We start from the raw sequence: 19,376 nt of genomic DNA on the forward strand, positions 1-19,376 counted from the left end.
TATATATGTTTATGTGTGTGTACAGTAAGTAGTAGAGAAAATAATTATAAGCTTCTGTGAACAAATTACAGAAGAAAGCAGGTGGTTGTTTACCTCATAGTAGTGCATCCAAGACTGGAAATGCCACTCTAGAGACATGGCAGGCACATTGTTACTGTGAAACTTTCAATTTGTGCGCTGGGAGCAAATGTACTTAAGGTTAGGAAAGACCTCGCAATATCAATTTAACTGCCAGTTTTGAATAAAGTTTAGCTGTGGGGAAGGAAGAATGTTTTTGATCACAAGATCAGGGCAGTTGTGCTCTAGAAAGTCTCTCCATCTCCTCACCCTGGGACTTGTATTAAGACTTGCAGGTGATTAATTTCTGAAGTGACTAAAGATCCAGATGTAAATAAGTCAGTAAAAATGGGAATACAAGAAGACTATTTATATGGAAGGAGAAAGCAGTCAGCCTGGGAAGCAATAGCATCTGTATCACATATAGCCTGATAATAACATTACCTTTGGGATACTTACATGTATGAGTATTCCTTTACACCAGTAATTCAACTACTGCCTTGTAGCAATGTAATTACCCTGCTTTCTCTTTGAAGGCTGGCTGTGGTTTCAATTAATTTCCATTCTAAAGAAATCTAATTTTTTTAATAATAAAACAAGCCTTCTCCTGGTCTTAGCAGGTCATTTTAGCAGATCTCTGCTAGGCCAGTACTTGTCTGGGAATTGTGGACAAATTTGATTCTCCTAAAAAGAGCCAAACAGGTAATTTAAGTAGAGCAACCTTCTACAGGCAGCTGTGCAGATACTCACAGTCAGATATAGTTTTGTGAGAGGACAAAACATTCCAAATTGCCTGTATTCAGCTTTGTTTCACAGGTGTTGTAGTTCTGTGTCTGCCTGAGCACTTGGAAGATGGTGGTGGGTAACAGCATTCTGCCATCAGCTGAAAATAAACCTTGATGGCTGCTGTTTAGGTTGGGGACAAAAGCTCTGCCTTCCATTCATAGCTTGCTGAACACCTAAACATGATTTACAGGCTTCTCTTCTCAAAAATGCCTACAGCTCCAGTAATGAGGATATGAACAATCCAACTCAGTGTGGTTTTGGATGGTGTGCTGCCAAGAAGACCTCAGCAAGAAATGTGCTTTCTGCATGATTAGGAAAATATATTGAATACCTGGGTGCATGTTCAGAAAAGACTGTTCTGGAAGCAGAAAGGTCTGTGCAAAAATTGCAAATATAAAATATGTGGAATGTGAATGTCCAGAGTGGAAAATGGCTATATGCAAAAGCTGCAAATCTTTTTACCTAAGTTGAGCCATGTAGAAACTGATGTCGAGTCTAACCTAGTACCTTATCATACTGCTGGGAGTCTCTGTCACCCACCTGGACATGCTCTGTCCTCCGTCCCAGTTGTAGAGGGACACAGGAAAGTAAACACTGTAGAGAAACTTTTAGATAGCTGAAGTTAGGTGATATGAATTAGGACTACATTCCAGGAGTCAAATTACTGCTGTTATGAATAGCTCGTATTCTGATATTTCCCACAAATGCTGTAGCACTTTCAAGAAATTTCTTGGATGCATACAGAAATGGTCCTTAGATACCCGAATTGCATCAAAATAATTTACATACTGGCTGCACAGAATGCTGAACTCTCTAGAAGTCAGAGAAGGTTTAAAATGCTCCATATCTTGTAATGTAACTTTTCCAGGTGAAAAAATAAAGCATGTCCGCTGAGACTTGATAACCTTAATTGCCCAACAGTTTGAGCTCTTCTTACTGCAATCTCTCTGTTCCCTTAACAAGATTCTTCACATTTGTGAAGGTGTCACAAGCATGATGTGGAATGAACTGTAATATATGATTTTGAATGGTGTCTTTCATTGCCTAGGAACCTTTAAAACGAGCCCTCTGTGTGTACTTATGGCAATTGTAGTGAAGCGGACACAATTTTACCTAAGTAAAATAAGAAAGTAAAATCTAGGCAAGAATTCTGTTCCTGAGTCTGAATTACATTTAGTGCTAACTCCTTGCAGACTCTATTTTCATTCTGTCAATAACAGATGTGCTGTTTGCAGTGTATGGCTGAACAAATCTATTTTTGAATGTCTCCTTGACTCCTTCACAATCTGTTGCATTCCATTGGTAGTACAATAAGCTGCTCAGCTGGGAGAAGTATGGAAGATAGGAACAAACTTGACTTTATTCATTTGGAGAAAAAAAACCCAGAGACTTTGGTTCTTTTGGTTTATTAATGAATAAGTTAAATTAGGAAATCTAGTTTTGTAACTTATGGCTCCAGGAATGGTGATAGCAACAATAATAAATATTACCTCTTATGAGTAGAGAACTCTCTTTTTATTTTCTACAGCTGCTTATTTGCATGCACTGTTTGTTTAAATTTTACCCGCACCAGAAGTGCCTTTTAAAGCAAATACATATGGTCTTTCTCAAGGTCTCAAGGCATTGCAACATATAAAATTATATACCACAAATACATTGATTAATTTTTAGTTGGCTAATTATAATAAATGTTTACTCTGAAAATAGAGAGACTTCAAGTTGATAATTAAATAACTCATTGAAATTGACAAGAACAACATGCAGTGCTTAGAAAAATGGAAAATACTTTTTGCTCAAGAACATTAAAATTTAAGAGACAGGGTCAGTTCCAAGGAATAGCTGCTAAAGATGTTGGTTAATGCCAGGCGAGGATGCAGCTAACTTTATTAACCCTAAAAATGCAAAGTAATCTTTGTTCACCTGGACTAAAGCCTGAGGACAGCATGGGTGCATCACTGATTGCAAAGTCAGTGTGGGCAGGCTTGGCCTCTGACACTGAAGTTAACTGGTATGGAAGAGGCTATGTCCATGCCAAAATGGGTCAGCTCACACAGTTTGCCTCTTGGGAGTGGTATGTGAATGCCTGAATTATGGCCTAGAATTATGTGGAGGAGTATTTCTTGGCCCTGGCCAGCAGTTTAGTTTGTGTCTTGACCTGGCCATGTCCTCTCATCTGCATGCTGCAAAAGGGATTGTGCACTGCATGTTCTGCTGTGCCTCTCAGGAAAGAACAAGGACAAAAAGGGTGTGACTCGACCTTGCCATGATAGAGAGTTGCTTCTCAGGCTCCCTTCCAATGCTTGGTACCATAATGGTAAAAATCCCAACCAGCTGCTTAGCCCCCATCCTCAGCAAACCAGTTGTCAGGGAAAACAGGAGTAACAGTGTGAGTAAATTCCTGGGTCATGATAAAGACATTTGGTGTCACCTCAGCTATTTCTCACTCTTTTTGTTCCCTAATTGTCGTTTGCCTGTCTGGCATTTCCTCCTCTTTCTTAAATTAGTTATTGCACATAACATAACATAAAACATAAATATTTTGTGGCCTGCAGAAGACAGTTTTCCTGTGCCATATTTTGAACTTCTGCCCTAGACCACATTTTTGCCATGCATGAAGTGAATGTAAAGGAAAGAAACCATGGAGGTTTTTTTTTGTGTGTGTGGGGGTTTGTTGGTTTTTGGGGTTTTTTTTTGTTGTTCTTTTTTTTTTTTTGGACAGCTGTATGGCAAAATTTAGGAGAAAATAATGCTTAATACAAGGTTTTGAGCAAGTTTTGCTTAGCTGTTGAACTCAGTACTTCCAACAACAATTTGTTGGTTGTATACCTTACAGGACAGGAGAGGTCCTCAGACCATTTGAGGTAGCTTCCCATATGTCACAAGTGGTTAAGGATACCCAATGTTGCAGTGTTAATTGCTTCTTTATGAACATATATTTTGTTTTTCACTGAAAGCCATGTTTGAGAAAGCATGTAGACTTAATCTAGAAACCCAAATGATGAAGAGTAAATTTAAAGAGTGAATTTAAAGAGTACTTTTAAATTTGGTAATTTGTTTCAATGTTTAACCATCTGCTTTCAAAATGTGATTCTATGGTTTGCCTACCTTATTGCCTCCTTTCCCTTGTTCCTCCCTTCATCCCTCCTGGTTTTCCTACTCTTCCCTCTTCTGTTTCCCTTCATTTTCTATCTTTCAGCACTGATTCTTGATAGGTTTTTGGCTGCTGGAATTAAAAACTCAGTGGTTTCTTCCTTTGAATTGCTTCCTTAGCCACTCTTGGGTCATCATTTTGGTCAGCTAAAAGAGAGGAGGCTTCTTATCTTTTCCACTCCAGCTCTCAAATTTAGTTGCTGTATCTTTTTCTGTTTGTCAACATTCTTTTTTAAAATAGGCTCCAAACCCCACAGAGTATTTCGGTATTCATTCACCAGTATGTATAGCACTTAATCAGTTTATTAATCTTGTTCAAACAAATCCTGTTCTCCTAGCTGGGTTTTGTTGTTACACTTTTGGTCTATCATGACCTCATTCTTTTTTGTATCTTTTCCCTTATTCAGTAAGTCTAGACTTTCCTTCATCTTTCTAAAAAGGAAGAATATCCTTTGGCTATACCAATTTTTTGAATGGGTTACTCAGGTTACCAGGCAGTCAGAGGGTTTTGTCTGCTCTGTTCTTTATTACCGTTTGCTGTATTTTCAGTCTTTGTCCCTGGAACTGCAATTTCCTCTTTCATCACTTTTGAAAACAAAATCTGAGTAGTGAAACTTTTTTACTGATGCTCCTCTATTGGCAATGATATTTCCCAGAATTTGTTTTCTACCTTATTGCATTTATGTTATATAGCACCAATTTTTAGATTAGTGTGATGTTGTATTAATTTAACAAATCTATATAAGCCAAAGATATTATGCAGTTACAACACAATCAAAGTTGTAATATAATTTTAGAAGCAATTCAAGTGTTTGACAAGAGCTATTTCCCTAAAACCACACTGACAAGAATTTCCTACAATCCTGTCCTTTAAAGCTTTTTAAGGTTGAATGATGAAAAATTATATTTACTGATTTCAGAAAGAAGAGAAGAGATAAGTTCACAGAAGGAGGTAAGTGGATGCTCTTGGTACAGGAATGACTGCAAATGGCACTGATGGTTTAGAATAGAGAAATAGAGCAATGCTTCTTTAGCAAACTGTATTCTGGTTCTTTTTGCTAACTGCAGGAAAGATTTACAGAAGATGGGGGCACAGTGATGAGAGCTTTTTATTTCAAGACTCCAAAATAGAACAAAAAATCAGAGTCAAGCCATTATCCATAACTATTCATACAAGTAAAGAAAGTGTTAAAGAAAAAAAAGATCAGATTAGCGAACCCCAAGATTCTCATTACTATCCTCCAAAGGCTGTGTTTAATAAATAATACGAATATGCAATTGGGAATTAATGAACAAAATTCTATGTGCTGCATGCTGGGTCTAATAATGAAAGCATGGCTGGCTGGGCCTATACACAATTGTGGGGCTGTAAATATCAATGACAGGAAAGCAGATGGACTGAAAGGAGCAAGCTTTACTGTGGTGATTGCCACATTCCCACTTTAGGGCTGTGGAACCCACAGTGACAACCCTACACCCTCAGAAGCCCAGAAGTGTCACCTGCTCAGGCAGCCAGAATCTGGCAAGATCACATCCACTGTTTTGTTCCTGAATATCCCTTTTTTCAACTTCCTTGTCTTCTTTTTTCTCTTTTCTTATCTGGTTGTTTATATATTTAATGGAAGTCTGGTTCAGATGACTAAGCTTGAATCCTTTCCAATGTTATTCTAACTTTTTGGCGAAAAAGGCAAGTAAAAGAGGAACTTTAAACAACCTGATGATTGTATACATCTGTGTCTGATAAGGCTATGCATACATCTATCATTCCTCAGCAGAGTTGCACCAGAAACAGAGGCAGCATTTGTTATCTCTTGCTTTTATGTGACTCTGTCTAGTTTGTATTCAGGAAAGCCAGATCCCGATGGAATAAAAAAGCAAGATGCCTCCCAGCTCACCTTAAAGTTCTTCTCCCGTTTCCAATTCCCCTTGCCTCCATACACAGACAGGTACATTCAGTACATTTATACTCTGGACCAGTTAATACTCAGGAAATGAACATGGATTATTTTTATTGAGAGCTCTCTGGCATGTTACTTGAGAGGTGGAAATACTTTTTCATAAATCACGGACTCATGGAATGGTTTGGGTTGCAAGGGACCTTTGAAGATTGTCCAGTTCAACCTCCCCTGCTGTGGGCAGTGATATTTTTTCCTAGCCCAGGTTGCTTCGGGCATCATCCAACCTGGCCTTGAACACTTGTGATGGGGCATCCACAGCCTCTCTAGGTAGCCTGTTCCAGTGTACACACTGTTCCACTTCCTGTGAAAAATCAGTTTCACTTAGAAGTCTATTGCATTATATTTTCATTCACAACAGACCTGTGTCACATAGGACTTTTTGACCTCTAAATTACTCCAGTTACCCCTTCAGCTAAGTACTGTAGAATACAGCTCTCTCAGATCCAGATCATATTTTCTGTCTCACATGCACTAAGCTGGAGAATTTGACAGGGGGAGTAGACATCTGTACAAAACAAATAAAAAACCATGCGAATGAGACAAAGTTCCTTCTGAGTGGGATTTTTCTGATGGGACTCTGGCTCTGTAAGATGACAGTCAAGGAAAAGGTGCCTGTCTAAACGCTTCACACTCCTCTTCTGATGAATCAGCAAGGCTTAAAATGGTCTGCTGGGAAGGGCTTTCCTTCTCCACTCCAGTTTGGTTGCATCCCTCTCTAAAAAAGAACAGGAAAGACCACCACTCTAAGAACCACCTATTGGAATCAAGAAGGATCATCACACAGATCCCTCATGGGTATCATTATGGTTCACTACTGTCTTTACTTGAAAATGCAGCAAAAATCTCATTCTCATTCCTCTTGTACTGCCAGGTATTTTTTTTTCTCTTTGACTATTCTCTAATGCAAAGCATTCAAACCACAATTGCCTGCCAACCTTGAAGGCACCTGAGTCTGGAGGCAAGCAGTGAAAGTGCTTCAGGGCATACCCACCTTGTGCAGTAGCATATGTATCTTAGGCTACACTTCATTTCACAGTCTATTGCCACAGCAAGCCCAGCAGTGCTGAGAAGGAGGGCAGGGTGGCTTGGGCATAGTGCAGGTTCAAACTACTGTCCCCTATTAATGTCCCCTAATAATTCACCTCTGTAGTGCCATCCGGCTGTACTCAAATGAGTAACCTGCCTTCACATCCTAGATCCCACAGGTGCTCATCCTAGAGCTCCTTTGTAACAATTCAGAATAATAGACAGTTGAAGAACTATTTTACCAGACCTCAGAGAAACAAGTCAAAAAGAGATGAAGTATAACTTAAAACAATATCAGTTTGTTGAAGAAGACCCAGCAAAATTTCTGCTAGAGAGATTTAGAAGCTCTTTAAAGGACATCAGAAATCCACCAGGGCCAAATAACCTTGTGTCTGCTCTGTGTAGGGCATGAAAACAGGCAGTATATGGAAACTAACTCCCAAGTTCAGGTTCTTGGTAAAGCTCATCTTTTAAATTTAATTGGTGCCCTAGGGGAACATGAAGGCCAGAGTCAACTCTGAGAACTAAAGTAACCAGCTTTTGGAGTTGACCTCCCTAACAATGTGTGAAACCACTACTGTGATTTCAGTCTCATTAGGTATTAAATATAGGGCAAGCCAGAAGTGATTTTGCAGTAAATAAAAATGTTCATCCATTTAAATAATCAGACTGTAGTCTCATTACAGCTGTGTTGCATGAAGCATTATTTGTAGAGAAGACTTCTTAATCATCCACTTCAGTCAAATTTATAGAGAAACCAGCTTTAGTGAGTTAATTTCAAAGAATAACATGTTTGGTTTTGGATTATTCTTTCACAGCTGAAAAGAAAATCAAAGTGTTTTGAAAATTACTCTGAAAGAACAGAAAATTATAAACAACATTGAGTGAATGACTAGTAACTGCCCATTTGCAAAATAGAGGAAAACAAGATTTGCAAAACATAGCCTGCCTCCAAATATGAGAAACTGTTGTGTGGATGCAGCCCTCTGCCCTCCTATCCCATAGGAATCAGACACCAAAAACTTTAGGGGGCAAACCCTCAGACTTCAGACCTTCCAGATGGAGCATTTTACTCAAAAAGCCTTTTACTCACGAGACAGTGTTGACATTGCTAATGAGAGATGGCAAATATCCTTTTAACTCTCTCTGTGATCTTCTGCATTGCTGTAAACAATATACCTAATAATAGAGAAAATTAAGTCTTTGATGCTTTTACTACTGGGGGGAGGGGTTTGGGTGACTGATGTGGCGTGTTAGATATTTTGACATTAATATGTATAGATCTGTAGTCTTAAAAAGAGATCTTCTTATTTTCTAAACAGTGCAGGCCAGGGAGTGCCCTCCAAACAAAATGGTATTGTTCTTCTGGCCACAGGCTCATCTGGGAGTTCATGAAATGGGTGTTGGCCTATGCCTAATGTCTGTTGCCTTTCTGTCATGCCACACCATGAAGAGCCTGGCTCTGTGCTTCAAATGACTTCTTGTTAGGTAGTGAGGACTGTCTGAAGGCTGGGCAGGACCATGTCCCTCAGACTCCCCTCTCAGGGTAAGTGCTCCAGCACACAGCTGGCACCATGGCCCTACACTGAACGTGTTCTGGTTGATGGATATTTTTCTTGTACTGATTGGGACAAACAGACTAGTCACAGTACTTGAGGTGAGGTCCAACAGCTTCTACACAGAGAGAGGTAATGCCTTCCTGAAGTCCTTTCCAATATGAATTTTTACATGACCTAATGAAATTATTGGCTAGTAGGTCCTAAAGGTATAAGCTAGCAAGGCTGCAGTAGGTAAATAGACTTTGTCTGAGTGTAGATGGGCTGTGAAGTGTGATTGGATGGGTGAAGATGAAAAGATGAGGGGTGTTAAAGGAGAGAAGCTGTTGTTGAGGCAAAAAGGGAGAAGTCAAAATAAAAAATGGAAGAACAACTCACCTCCAGAAGTTCAGTTAAATGGTCCAAGGTTTTACTAGAAATCATGGAAATCTACAAATTAAGATGATTAAGTGATTAACTTTGGAAGAAAATTCCCGGAACAGAACCTGGTGGTTTTAGGGATAAGACAGTGTTAGATCTCTTTTCTATCATTATTGCTTAATTACTCATTAAAACATTGAGAAGAAGAAATGGGTACAAGAATGCCTGTAGTTTTCCTTGTTTCTGGTCATTCTGTAGGGTGGTAGTACGTGGAAAAGCTTTTCTTTTTTTCTTGGCTGAGAAGGGAACATGAAATTGCAAAGGGCAGAGCAACAAATGAAACCATTCTGCTCCTCTGAGCTGGAGACCAAGCTTGTCGCATCAGACTGAATCCTAAGACTCAGGATATTTTGTGTTTTCCTAAAGTTCTAGTTTCTAGAACTGAGAAGTGAGCCTTTGCAGTTTTATTGAGCACCTAGAAAAAAAATAGAGGACGTTTCAAGGTTTTGGGCCTAGACAGCAAATACTGCCAAACCCTCTGTTTCATAGTTTTCTCTTTTTCATTCCTTGCTGCTGGAGTAGTTGGTCAAACTGGCCACCATAGGTGTGTTTCTACCTCCTGGGACATTAATGATGGAATACACAGTTCAGACAAACCTGTGGTGAAAATGAGAAGTTGTCTCCTGGTTTTAAGCTCTCTTTTTACCTGGAGACAGTGAGGAGCTGTGGACTCACATTTGTGCATTACTCTTGTAGGGATTTATCCCTGAGGAGAGAAGATGAGGAACGTGACATGTCCCAGGTCTGAAGGGTTGTTAGTGCAGCAACCTCCATGTACTGATTTCAATGATGAATGTGTTCGACCTGAGTCATACAAAATCTGCTTTAAAAATTCATCTTCCCTTTTTCCTCCTGGTCCCAGAGGCTCAGTGTACTCTTTGAAAAATTACTCACTTCTCTCCAAGACCACTTGATATTCAAACAACTGAATTATTGCTTTTAACCAAGGGTTTATTGAAAGATTTCCCCTGGCCTTGCTAGCTCTTTTGGGCAAACACCTTTTCTGCCTTGCCTTGAAGATGCATTTATGAGTCCCATCAAAGAGCCCAAGCAAAAGGTTTCAAGATAAGTCTTGTCAAGCAGCAGAGGTGAACTTTAGGTTGACATCAAAGTCAGGCCAGAAGTGTGTCAGGCCAGTCAGGCCTCTGGTGTGCAGAGGGTGACATGTCCTGGGCCAGCCCAAGCATGGTGCAGCTGTCCCTTCATGCCGTGTGTGCAGCAAAACCACCCAGCTGGAGGAAAGGCATGCTGCTACAGTACAGCTGATGGCACTGGAGGGGGTAGGTATTTTGGCTCCTTTGGGTTATATTGTTGTTTTAAAGAGATGCTTAGGCAATTTTTATATTCTAAACAATGACAGCTGGAGACAAAAAGCTGCTGTGAGTATGTCTGAGAGCTAGTGTGAAAAAGCTGTGATCACACAAAGAAAATTTTATGCCTTGTTACTCCCTAGAACAGTTAGGAGTGGACAAGGTTTATGTTGATCACAAATATTCATAGATTTTTCTGTCTTTCCTGCAATACCACTATCTACATTTACTTCTGGAAAATATTCGAGATGCATGGCAGGGATGTTAAATTTTAACTAAGCTCTTTCTTTCATGATATAGCTGTTCTCTTTCTCATTTATGTCTTGAGTAAGTGTTGATAAATGTTCACATTTGCAGTAAAATTCAGAGGCAAAGACAGTTTCATCTTGGTTTTGCAGTGACCATATCTGAGCAGAGACTATTAATATTGATCATCACAATCTAATTCAAAGCAGAGAGCAAAATACAGGGATGTTAAAGCCTTGGGCAATTGTCATAATTTACTGTTAGGGAGAAAACTTTATGGTTAGCTGCCTGGATTAAAAATCCCTAAGAGTTTTCCACAGGAAGGTTTTATTAAAGGCATGTGGTATACTTAAATGTAGTTATAAACACTCCCTCCTCACATATAGTGACATGTACATTTATGTATCTGTAAAATCAAATTTCCTTGCTCCCGTTAAATGGCATTTTACAGAATTTCAAAAGGAAAAAAATATTTAAAATACCATATAATTTTTTGTATCTCTTATATTGTATTTTTATAATATCTTCTGTTTCCTTCACCTCAGCCAAATGCTTTATCCTCCAAAAAAATCTGCCAAACCAAATCCAGAAGGACCAGTCAGCTTCACTCATTCCTGTCATCGTGTCTGCATGGAAACATTTATCCAATCATAGTCAGTTTTGCACCATGACAATCTTTAACATAGCTTGAGAAAACCAGATTGATGGCCGCAAAGAGCAGTTTGGTGCTGTGAGCTGGGGTGAGGCTCGCCCTGCTGCCTGGGTATCTCTATTTGGCGCACTCCACTGGCCTGTGAGACAGGGCCTGTCCCAGGAGAGGGGCACAGCTTTCCCTGCTGCCACGTCCTGGAGCAGGGCAGTGCTCAGCCTGGGCTGTGGTGTGTGGTGATGAGCAGGCTGGAGCTGACGCCAGCCCAGAGAGCCTGAGCCCTGTAAATGCCCAGCACAGGGGCACAGTGCAGGTCTCTGCTCCTTCCTGAGTGGCACCGAGTGTCCTGCAGGCCTTTGCTCATAGCTGGGGCACGCACAGGACCCCTGTTTGAGAGGATCAAGGGTCTGTTTATGCACCATTGGGTGCTTGGTGAGGTGGAATGAGAGGTGTGGCTTCTGCAGTTCAGGCAGGGGTGCCCAGGTGAAACATCAGCGTGGTGAGGAGCACAGCAGAGCCCTGGGGCTGCAGTGGATGTAACCAAGAAGAGCTGCATTCTTGGCAGCAAGCTCTGAGCCACAGGCGGTCATGTGCAGCTGGCTGTCCTCTGGGAATACACACTTCACCTTCAGCTGTTTGTCCACAACGTTTTAGGCAAGTATACATGGAGGCAAAGTTACACTCTTTAACTTGTTACAGGCTGGCAGAGTAACATTGTGCCCACATTTACAGAATGTGTCAGCCTGCATGCTGAGAAACTCTAAAAACCAGGCCTCACATATCTTTTTCATGGAGGCTAAATCTTCATAGTTTCCAGACTGCAACTTGGGCAAACATATTATCAGCAAAAAGATGTATATATTTAAGCACAGACAGGAGTTTCTCTTTCAGTGATAGATTTTGAACACAGATCACCCTTGCCAGGCTGGTTTTTCCTATCCACCTTGTGTCTGAATGTTTTGTTTGTTTTTTTTTTTTTCTCTACGAAGTCAAGGAAAATTGTAGCATGGAGATAACAATTTAGCTGGATACATTTTAATTTTTCTGTATGTAGCACTGCCAACAGCTTAGATTTAGGATCTAAGGATCTGGCATCTCAAGTTTTATTCTCAGCCATACAATTGACTTGTGCTCTAACTTAAGGCAAGTTGGTTTTACCTTCATTTTTAATTTTTTCATTTTTTTCATTGCATCAACAGGAACAGGATACAACCTCACATATCTTCATTAGCATTTGTGAAACATTTCAAGGTTTTTGGATGAAGACAGGAGTCATTCCATGTGATAATCCTGATGTCTAATAGCCAGCTCAGGGACTGCCAACCTCCTGTGTGCAGAGCAGGCACTCAGGCCATGGTATCAACCTGATAAATGGTCTGCTTGATTCCCTTCTCTCCCTACCTCAGCCACCTGCATCCACCTCCAGTTTACTCTCCTGTGCTGCTCATGTTAAAACACTAGCTGTATTGATTTTAGAGCAAATATAATTGATTTTAGAGTAAATCTCCTAGATATTGCAGGAGAGATTCAGAGTCCATTTAAATGACTAGGACCCCTGATATGCTTCGTTAGATCCAGGGTGAGCAGGGGCAACCTCTGCAGCATAGTAACAGCCAGATCAAAGCTCCTGCTATGTTAACACATGAGACCACATTGAAAAGGGAATGCAGATGGACCTGATCCCATCCATTCACCAGCTTCTTTATTGCTTAGTAATTTGGGTGTATTTATTTTCTCATTACAGGCATGGGTGATATGGCTGATAGCTGTGTTGTGTGATATGATAGCTGTGCTTCTGTGACATTCTTGAATCTTAGATCCAAGCAAAATACCGAGTAGTTCTAATGAGAACAGAATTGAACTCCATTTGGAGAATAAAATACTCTGGATTGCAAGGCTAGAATGTTCTTAGTAAAGGAATTTCCTGTAGTGAAAACAAATGAAACCAAAAAAAAACGAGCAAAAAAAGTCATGGTGAAGTGGCACAAAAAATTAAACTATGTGTTTGTTATCAAGGAATGCAGATGTCTGGGTTTGGTGTTTTTTTTTTTTTTTTGGTTTTTTTTTTTTTTTTTTTTTTTTTTTTTTTTTTTTTTTTTTGTGCAGATAGCCCATAACAAAGCCCAGCTATACATTGCTGGAATTACAGTGTCTACTTCAGCCTCTGTGGAGAAACTTGCAAACAGAGGAGACTTGCTGGGAAGTTTGGAAAAAACTACTATAACATCTAGGTCTTATGGAGCATAGTGTGACTATGAATATGATGCACCTCTGTGGTGCAGCCATTCATCACTGAAGATAAAACAGTCTCATAGCTTTAGAAAAAAAAGAGAAAGGGGGAAACATATTTCCTTAAAATTTTAACATGTTCCTGTTAATTTTTGCAGGAGCACCACAATGGTAAGAGCTTTAGAAATGCAGATTCTTCACAGAAGATCTACTTGTGCACCACAGACTTTCTAATATGGTGTTTGATGTACAAGCTAGTGTTTCCCAGAGCTGTTGGTAAATGCAAAGAGTGGGTGTGAAGTGGGTGTTTCTAACAGGATTTTTAGATCAGGTTCTGTTTATACCTCTGGGGTTCAGAGCTGATTCTGACTTGAGGTTTCTTTATTCCTCTAAGCATTGTTCTGCATTGTTTTGACTTTCTGTACTCCAAATTAGTATTTCAACAAGCTGTTTCATCTCGGTGCTCCTAACAGCTAGCCCTGTAAGCCCCTCATGTCTCTAGACCCATAGCTGGGAGCTGAGAGCGCTGTGTCTGAGCATGGCACTGGCTCTTGGTGCCAGCTGTACAGCTGGACATAGAGAGCAGAAGCATGCTTGACCAAGTCTCCCTACTGTGCCATGTGGATGCCCAGCCATACAGATGCAGTCCCACAGTGTCATTGCTGCAGCAAACTCAGTGGAACAATGCTGCCTGCACCAGGCTGTGGTGCAGTTCATATCAACCTCAGATCTTTGGCATTCAAAAAAAATGGAGATCTTGGAGGCACCTATGACTGTCCCACCTGAGAGTCAGTCTGCCTTATGGCTTCCTTGCATGGCAGCAAGGCAGAAAATGGTGCATTCACAGTGATCCCAACTGAGGGGAGTGTCCTACAGGTTACTCTTGCAGCAGCCAGTGTTCAGAGCAGCTCCTGGTCTTGAAGGCTATCTGCCTGTCAAATCAACGCAAAGCTTGGCAAGGCTCAGAGATCTGATCCACTCCCTGGCCTTATGACTCAGGCTTCACAGTGAACTTATTTGTCTTTGGGTTTGCTGCTTGCTGGCAGGAGGCTAAAATTAGCATCCTTTCCCAGCAGATAGTTAACAGAAATGTTTAGGCTGCAGACATGTCAGTTGGGTCATCACTAGTGGAGCAAATCTTCTGATGAGACTCTTAAATCACCTGCCTGAGAGCAGTTTGACTTAAACAGGAGCTAACCAAAGACCAGCCTGTAATTTGTCAGACTCAATCAGTTCCTAGAAAACCACAGGAGCCATTAGCCCTTATTTCCCCAGCAGGTGGGGAGATAGCCTTGGCTGGCAGACCAGCATAAGGGCCCTGTGTGCAGGGCAGAGCCTCCAGCCCAGCTGGCAATCCCCAGCTTACCCCAAGCAGCACATGGGTGCAGGCCCACAAAGAGGAATTGGTTACAAGTTTAAAATTAATAATTCAGCACTCCTTTGATTTGTTTTAACTACTGCAGAATGTGTGTCCTGCCACATTACTTTAACCTTGGAATAAAGTACAAATAGATGTGATTCAGACTCTAAATATTTAAAGCCAGAATCTAATCTTAGATACATTGTGTGTGCTGTCATCTCAAAAATCCGCTAAAGGGAGACGATGATGGACAGCACAGATTGAAATTAAATTCAAGCACTGTATTAAAAAACTTGCCCTGCTAGTTGACATGAATGATTAACCACAAAGAAACTTATGTCTGTCAGTGACAGCAGTGCTCAAGTGTTCTTTGTCATCACTGTCTTCGTTAACTTTAGAAAAGAATAGTCCAAAACCACCTCACAGGGAAAAGACGTCACCTCCCCTTTCTCCCTCTTTTCTTAAAGAGATGCAGCTAATCTATTAACTTTTTCTAGTTAAATGCCAAACAAAACATTTCTAACCTTCCTTTCACTGAAAATAAAGATAAAATCACAACCGTAACTTAAATCAAAATCTATAATAGTACTTGGGCAGTTACAGGCTCTTGCTATATAGATAGGCAGGTCAAAGCAATCAGCATATGAATCTTCACACACAGCCAGCAAACCCATAACTTGACACAGCTCTCTACCGAAAATTATTCTAAGAGGAGTAAGCACACCAGGGCATGACCCTATTAAATACCAAACCTGTAGCTCCAAAATTGCACAAAACCTAGATGGATGATCTCATCTCCAGCAGTAATGTGCCAGAATACAAATAGAGGATTGTCACTGCTTCAAGTGCGTAAGGAAACAAAATAAGGCCATGTTAAAATAAAGGGTGGAATATACATTGACAGCTGAGCAGAAGAACCTGCTGCTGCTGAAAATTATGGCAATCTTTCTGCTCCTTTTGCTCAACATTTAGGCCTTGTTATGGGACTTTTGTATATCACAACCATATAGCAGCCTCCCAAGACAAACTTCAGTCCAATAAAAGAAGCAATGAGGCTAAACACCCACACCAAGCAAGTGAGCTGTGGAAATCTAGCCTTGTCTAATGGTGAAATGATGTTAATATCTACGTCACTTTCTAGTTTGGGGCTAGCATAGTGCAGCCTCCAGTCCAGGGTAGAGTGCTGCAGAGTTTAGGTGGAGTTCAGACCAACTAAGAAGGACCATTCATACATCAGATGTGAATGTATGCACATCAGATGTGAATAGTAATGTGTGTGGAGGGTACATTATTAACAAATGTATTTTACCTTAGACAGATGGAGATGTTTTATATTTCAGTGAGGTTGTCTGCTCTAGCCCAAAAAGTCCACTTCTATAATTTTCCAGTGAGCTGAGCCTGGGAGGGTCTGAATGCCCATGGGGTGCTTTGGGGATGAAAAGTGCATAATTAATTCAGGCAGTGATTGTTTCCTTCCTTGGGATTTCAGAGGAATGTAGCATTGTGGTTCAGAAAGTGCCAGTGAAACACAAGGTGAAAACTCACATGAAGTAGGATCACATGAAGGAAGATGAGGAAAGCAGCCAGACCCATGATAATACTATTTCAAATAACATCCTGGAGGCAATTTTACAATTGTGAGCATTGCCATGGACCTAGATGTAGCTGCAGGAATCATGGATTTGGGTTTGTTTTAAATCCCATGGATTGGCGTCCAGGCTCTGCAACTAGCAAGTATGATCTCTTACTGAATAGGAGCATAGCCACAGGACAGAAAAGATTAAGGGTATCAAAGGAATACATTTTTTCATTTCACTCCTTTCTTATTACAGTAGATTAAAAGAAAAAAGTGAGTTTTGTTCAACATTCAATTTTGAGGACAATTAAATAAGCCAAAAACATTGTTCAGAATTAGAGCACTGAATAAAGGATTTCAAAAACACAGTGTGGGGTTCGTGGTGGGATTTTTATTTCCTTTTAAGATGAGCCATATACATCTGTATGAGATCTATTGTCCTCTGTCCCACTGAAGAAATAGTTTCTTTCTGAAGCGTCCAATCTATTAAGACACATAGGTTCTTTAAAAGCTTAAAAAAAGAAGGAAAGCACTCAAACTCTCTTCTGGTTCAGATGGCAATTATCTGAGAAGCAGCAGAGAAACAGGAATACATGGGTAAATGAAATAGCTTTTGATAGCCTGGCTATGAATGACAGTAGGATTTGTCCTCTTTGGTAATGACATGCAGCAGCAAGCAGTATGCACCGGCAAGACAGAAGTCAGCCCTGACTGTCTGGTACAGCAGCAGTGATCTTTCTCAGCATAGATGGTTATTACAAGCCTGCACAGGGGAAACCACTTTATTCTCTAATGGATGGAGAAATGTTCCTTGATACTGAGGCAAAAGGGGACACCATTTAAAGAAAACAAAACCTTTGAAAACTTCCTTGTAACTGTGGGTCTGGAAAGTCTCTTTTCATTTTGTTCTGCAGGAACTGTCAAACACCAAGAATTCCACCATCACTTTTGGGCCCCATCAAGAAAAAGCCTAACAAAAGAGGGAGGCTAAAAGACCAACTCTAGTTTACAATTCCAGCTTTCAAACCCATCATTCATCAACTGAAGGAGGGTTTCTCAAAATAAAAAAACCCACAGATTAGGTATGTAGAGTCTGAGGAAAAAAACCAACCAACTGATCATTATAGCTTGTGTGCTGCAATCATTCATTCTGCAGGGAATCCTGTGCTCCAGGCAGATCTGGCAAAACAGACAACTAAGAGAGGAGCTTTGTGTGATGGAGAACCTGGAATGCTTCAGGCACAGAGTTTGACTGTATTGAGCTTGGAATGAGGGATGAAAACAAGTCACAAGGACAACAGTGCTTACGTTTCCATTGCATCAACTCTAGTGACTGGAAGTGCCAAATTTCAACTCCTCTGAGTGTAAGGCAGAATTACACAGGACTCAAGTCAATGGCAGGTAGACATCTTCCTCTAAACCTCTGAAGCTGACTGTCTCACTGCTCTGAATGGTATCTCTAGACAGAGATAAAAAGGAAAAAAAAGCCCAAACAATTTCCCCTGTATGTTTTTTCTAAGAGAAGACAACAGACTTGGGAAAAGTCTTAAGCATTCTTTGCTCAAGATCAAATTCTTTAGAAAGGAACTCCTCAGAGAACTGTTACACCTCATGCTTATGTGCATATGGGAACCCTGACTAGAGAAATTATCAGGATAAATAGAGGTTTTGGAACCCTAGGAAGCATGTAAAAGGGGGGTTTCCTTATCAGATTCAGAGATTGGATTTTTTTGGGCCATGTAAATACATATTATCAATGGCATACTATGGCTGAAAATGGTTGTGTTACTAATAAGGCTGGAGAACCTGGAATGGTAAAGTACTGGCCACAAAAACTCATCACTGCTGGTAAGTCCAGGACAGCTGAATTTCAAGCTCAAAGCCATTTTAAATCTTTAAAATTTAAAAGATGGCTAAAAATCTTTTAAAGATTTAAAAGCTGGCTAAAAATCCTCCCGTGTTACAACAGTTTGTGAATTCCAGTTTGAATTTCTGAATTCCCTGTATGGTTTTGTTTATAATGATGGCTCTGTTTATTTTCAAAAGGTTACCAGAAAGGCCAACTTTAGAGGGTGCATGTAAATACAGCTCAGACTCAGCAGGCTGAGAAATGTGTCCAACACAGGAGGGTGCAGAAGGGGGACTAAGTAGGGTGTAACAGACTGATCAGAGAAGTAATCTTCAGGAGACATTATGAACGCCTCACACATGTGAGCTAGCTGACGTCCTCTCCCCCCATAACCCCTTGCTTATAAATCTATAGCATACAGAGAGCAGCAAAAAGATCAAGTAAGGTGTCAGAGGGAAATCTGGCACTAAGGAATAGAGAGTGAATTCTTGGCCAGAGACAAAAAAACTCCATTCCTGTTCAGTTGGGTGAGTTACTACATATCAAACAAGCAGGCGCAGGGACCTTGTCCTGTCATAAGAGATCTCTGTTTGCATGTTTGCAGGTAAGGAGGCAAGTCTCTCTCTCTTGGAGAAACTGCTGTCAGCAATGGGATTCGGACCTGCTGGTGGTGCCTGTACCAGCCTCCAGTCTTGGTCTGGGAGATGTCCAAGCAAAGGAACTTCACTCACAGCTGCTGCTGTGGAGTAAAGTGATTTCTGTTTGGCAGCTAGAATGTTCTTGTTCTTTAAGAAGTGCCACTTAGAGGAGCTGCGGAAGGATGAAAAGGAGGGAGACCCCCAGTGAGCTTTTTCCTTTTATAGTGTAGATGAACCAGGTATCAGGAGCAGCAGAAACCAAATGAGGAGCATGAAGGTTTTAAGAATCAGATTGCTAAAATGAAAACTGAACGAGGCCTGGACAAAACAGAGCACTAGAGTGGAAAAACAAGCACTGGATGAGCTTAGCCAAAAGGGGAAATGATAAAATAAACAAGCTCAGTTCTTCAATTCAAATTCCAGCTTTGTGCTTTCAGGACAGGGGACTTGAAGAAATTGAAGAGCTGGCATTAAGTTTCTTCGTAGCTGCAGCTGCTCACAGATATCTGCCTCTGTGTTCCCTGGCAGGCGGCACTGCAGCACTGATAGCCTACAAATTTCCCAGG

The sequence above is a fragment of the Passer domesticus genome, chromosome 5 (assembly GCF_036417665.1).
Source record: "Passer domesticus isolate bPasDom1 chromosome 5, bPasDom1.hap1, whole genome shotgun sequence".
Taxonomy (NCBI): Eukaryota; Metazoa; Chordata; class Aves; order Passeriformes; family Passeridae; genus Passer; species Passer domesticus.